The sequence below is a fragment of the Cherax quadricarinatus genome, chromosome 31 (genome assembly GCF_038502225.1).
Source record: "Cherax quadricarinatus isolate ZL_2023a chromosome 31, ASM3850222v1, whole genome shotgun sequence".
In the NCBI taxonomy this organism is placed as follows: Eukaryota; Metazoa; Arthropoda; class Malacostraca; order Decapoda; family Parastacidae; genus Cherax; species Cherax quadricarinatus.
Genome location: NC_091322.1, coordinates 25948814 through 25953869, shown reverse-complemented (window position 1 = coordinate 25953869; position 5056 = coordinate 25948814).

Genomic DNA, 5056 nt, shown 5'->3' with positions numbered 1-5056 from the left:
TGTCTTGGTGATGCTGTGGAGGTGCTGCCTCGCTGCCTCACACTGTGTGTGTCTTGGTGATGCTGTGGAGGTGCTGCCTCGCTGCCTCAAACTGTGTGTGTCTTGGTGATGCTGTGGAGGTGCTGCCTCGCTGCCTCACACTGTGTGTGTCTTGGTGATGCTGTGGAGGTGCTGCCTCGCTGCCTCACACTGTGTGTGTCTTGGTGATGCTTGGTGATGCTGTGGAGGTGCTGCCTCGCTGCCTCACACTGTGTGTGTCTTGGTGATGCTGTGGAGGTGCTGCCTCGCTGCCTCACACTGTGTGTGTCTTGGTGATGCTGTGGAGGTGCTGCCTCGCTGCCTCACACTGTGTGTGTGTCTTGGTGATGCTGTGGAGGTGCTGCCTCGCTGCCTCACACTGTGTGTGTGTCTTGGTGATGCTGTGGAGGTGCTGCCTCGCTGCCTCACACTGTGTGTGTCTTGGTGATGCTGTGGAGGTGCTGCCTCGCTGCCTCACACTGTGTGTGTCTTGGTGATGCTGTGGAGGTGCTGCCTCGCTGCCTCACACTGTGTGTGTCTTGGTGATGCTGTGGAGGTGCTGCCTCGCTGCCTCACACTGTGTGTGTCTTGGTGATGCTGTGGAGGTGCTGCCTCGCTGCCTCACACTGTGTGTGTCTTGGTGATGCTGTGGAGGTGCTGCCTCGCTGCCTCACACTGTGTGTGTCTTGGTGATGCTGTGGAGGTGCTGCCTCGCTGCCTCACACTGTGTGTGTCTTGGTCTTGGAGGTGACACTGCTGTGTGTGGTGATGCTGTGGAGGTGCTCTGCCTCAAACACTGTGTGTGAGTCTGGTGCTGTCTTGGTGATGCTGTGGAGGTGCTGCCTCGCTGCCTCACACTGTGTGTGTCTTGGTGATGCTGTGGAGGTGCTGCCTCGCTGCCTCACACTGTGTGTGTGTCTTGGTGATGCTGTGGAGGTGCTGCCTCGCTGCCTCACACTGTGTGTGTCTTGGTGATGCTGTGAAGGTGCTGCCTCGCTGCCTCACACTGTGTGTGTCTTGGTGATGCTGTGGAGGTGCTGCCTCGCTGCCTCACACTGTGTGTGTGTCTTGGTGATGCTGTGGAGGTGCTGCCTCGCTGCCTCACACTGTGTGTGTCTTGGTGATGCTGTGGAGGTGCTGCCTCGCTGCCTCACACACTGTTTGACTTGTTAGTGATGCTGTGGAGGTACTGCCTCGCTCCTTCACACAATGTGTAACTCGAGGATTAGCAAGGGCCCGATACGAGAGGCAGCTTTGTGCACTAACCGCCCACTGTCCCTCCAATATAATGGACTAACGGCTCGCAAATAGACAGTTGGTTCGGCAGACTTCTATTCCTCCCTGTAGATACAGAAGTAATCTCGGAACAGGAGAATCCTGGAGCTCACCCGCCAGGAGTTCTAAACCCCACCTGTTTCCTATTTTGTTTTCACTTGTGTTATTACAGATCTAGATTGCAGATCCAGATAAATATACATACTTGTCGCTAGCCTTAGACCGGGCTTTCTTGTTGAGTGTTTGATCAACCAGGCTGTTGCTGCTCGCGGTCTGCAGGCATAGCCATAACAGCCTCAAGTGGACGGGCTATTGGAAAAAACCTAAAAATTTGCTGTTGGATTTCAATCCCCAGAAAGTAAATGTGAATTTACATTTGTTTATTTCATGAACGTAAACCAATACGGGTCATTCAGAAGAAGCGCTTATGGAGGCTCGATCCTCCGGTCATTAATCATGTCTTAAAGGTAATAGACGACGGGGCTATTCCAGACGCTATACGATACAACGTACATGAAGCCAGTTCTAGATTATGACGAACCAGTGTGGAGCCCAGAGCTAAGCACACACACACACACACACACACACACACACACACATACAAAGCTTTAAGCAGAGGTATGATAAAGCTCACGGTTCAGGGAGAGTGACCTAGAAGCGACCAGTGAAGAGGCGGGGCCAGGAGTTTGGACTCGACCCCTGCAACCTCAACTAGGTGAGTACAACTAGGTGAGTACACACACACACACACACACACACACACACACACACACACACACACACACACACACACACACACACACACAGCAGGTGTTACCATCTTCAAGAAATACATCGCTCTATTGCGTGTTTAGCTGCACTGCACAGCTATATCACCGCTAGCAGTGACAGCCATACCACCACCGGCAGTGACAGCCATACCACCACTGGCAGTGACAGCGACGATGCACTGCTTCTCACACCTACAAAAACACTTGCCACACACTGTGAAAAACCTAACCCAGTTCCTATATTACCGCACCGACCTTGTTTTGTTTTTTCCACGCTAATGATTGACCTTGTTGGGAGTATGATGACCTGACCTCCCTCACGTCATGACTTATTCCTCCTGTAGTTAATCCATCCGTCAGCAGTTAATCCCAACTGCTATTGTTAATCCCTCCTGTTATTTAATGTTTAAGAAAATCGGTTGTATGTGTAAGAAACTCCAGTTCTTGCTTGTGGTACGTAAGTACTGGGTGCGTACGTGTACGTGATATTATTCGTTTAAAAAACAAATCATAATTTTCAATTTAGTGAGATATAAAAATGCATAATACCGTGACTGGAACAATTCACAAATAACTTGTATATATACTGGCTCCCTTCCCTTCGTGCTTCTGTGTGACTAGTTAATGTTAGGTAAGACACATATGCAACAGTTAGGTATCTTTATTATGAAACGTTTCGCCTACACAGTAGGCTTCTTCAGTCAAGTACAGAAAAGTTGATAGAAGCAGAAGATACTTGAAGACGATGTAATCAGTCCATCACCCTTAAAGTTTTGAGGTGGTCAGTCCCTCAGTCTGGAGAAGAGCATTGTTCCATAGTATGAAACAATATGGAGATGAAGTGACAGAATGGAGCTAGTTAATGGTCCAAGTCGGTCCGAAACGTCGTTATAAGCTCCTATGTAAGGGTTATTTACGTATTTCAGCTAAGTGTAGCCTTTTGTCATCACAAATCTAATGATGCTCAGCTGTTTGCTGCAGAGATTTTGATTTAGAACGCGGAGATAACCACTCTTATCGTCCATTAAGACTACCCAGCCTCCCCGACATTATCTCTGTCACATCGACGCGGCGGCGAAATTCAAGACCACATGCTGACCCAACAGCAAAGTAGAACAAAAAAAAATGTGAAGGAAACAGACCAAAAGAGGTCACCAATTATTTCTGTTTTTCTTCCTCCAAGTTTATCACCAGTACCTTCCCTCTCCAAGTCCTTCAGCGCCTCTATTACCTATTTTTCCATTTTCTTTTGCAAGTCTTTGAATCTCTCCGCCTTCCATGGCCGTCCATTATTGTGGCACAGTGACCTTCATCTTTCCATCTTCTTAGCCTTTTTTTACAGGTCTTTATAATACCCTTGCCTCCTCTTCTCCTCTCCTCTTCTTATTACTTCATTTTATCCCTATTCACCCACTTCCCAGTCCTAGAACACCGTCAGTCCCTCGTAACACGGTTCCCTCTCCTCTTGGTCTTCTCCCCCTCTCTCCTCTCCCCCTCTCTCCTCTCTTGCTTCCTCTAGTTTGCCTCTCGCTATACCTCTTTCCAACTCTCCTGCCTTTGATGCTACTGCGACTTGTTGTAGCGGCTTCAGCGTAGAGCTTCCAGAACACGCGTCCAGGATAATCCAAAATCTTGTTCCAGAGGTTGTGAGCAGACTGCCTGGAACATGAAAAACGCATTAAGACTCCTTTTTGGATCAGTGACTTCTGGAAAAATGAGCGGATTTAATTACGGGCCACAGCGAGACCCTGCCAAATGGAACGTTGCTGCGGGGGATGATGGTGATGGTGATGGTGATGGTGATGATGGTGGTTTGGTAATGGTGTGGTGGTGTAATGGTGGTATAAGTGTGGCGCTGGTGATGCAGTGGTGGTATTAGTGTGGTGCTGGTGATGTGGTGGTGGTATCAGTATTGTGATATGGTGGTGGTATCAGGGTGGTGATATGGTTGTCGTACCAGCGTGGTGCTGGTGATGTGGTAATGGTGGCAGGTAATCAAAGACAGGTAAGTATCTAGTGATTATAAAACCAGTTATATTGCAGGGTTGGTTGTCTGGTTGCTGGACAAGAAGAGCCACTCGACCACCCATCCACTCAACCATAAGCAACCATACACGTGATAAACGTGCCACTACGACTGGCAACCAAAAACCACTGTTGCTAACTGGGTTGCGAATTATACGACATACAAGGAGTCAATACCAAGGTGGTAAGACAACGTGGCAACACTGTAATAAAATAGCAAGTTTTCAGAAATGTTACAGAAATAATAATAATAATAATAGTAATAATAATAATAATAATAATAATAATAATAATAATAATAATAATAATAATAATAATAATAATAATATTATTATTATTATTATTATTATTATTATTATTATTATTATTATTATTATTATTATTATTATTATTATTATTATTATTATTATTATTATTATTATTATTATTATTATTATTATCATTATTATTATGTGAACTAATAATCCGTTCTCTGCATTCCCTACGAATGCAGAGAACGTGTACTCCCATGTGCTCTCGTGTACTCCCGTGCACTTCCGTGTACTCTCGTGTACTCCCGTGTAGTCATATGTACTCCCTATGTACTTGCACCTAAGTACTCCCACAGAGTAAGGAAGAAGGTAAGGTAGAGGCTAGCAGAAAAATGGAAGCAACAGGACATAATGACAGAAGGATTTAATAGGTCGTTTACCTGGAGAGGGTATCGGAGGTCAACGCCCCCGCGGCCCGGTCTGAGGCCAGGCCGAGGGGGCGGCCTGGCCTCGGTCGCTGACCAAAATATTTCACACAAACATTCGTTCACTGGTTAACTTCCTCCGTAATGAATTAGACATAATAATAATAATAATAATAACAATAATAATAATGATAATAATGATAAACAAAATAATAATAATTATACACCATCAATGGGTATAAAGGAATTATTAGCGTGAGAATCATTTACGGGAGATGAAAAGCTCACGTGT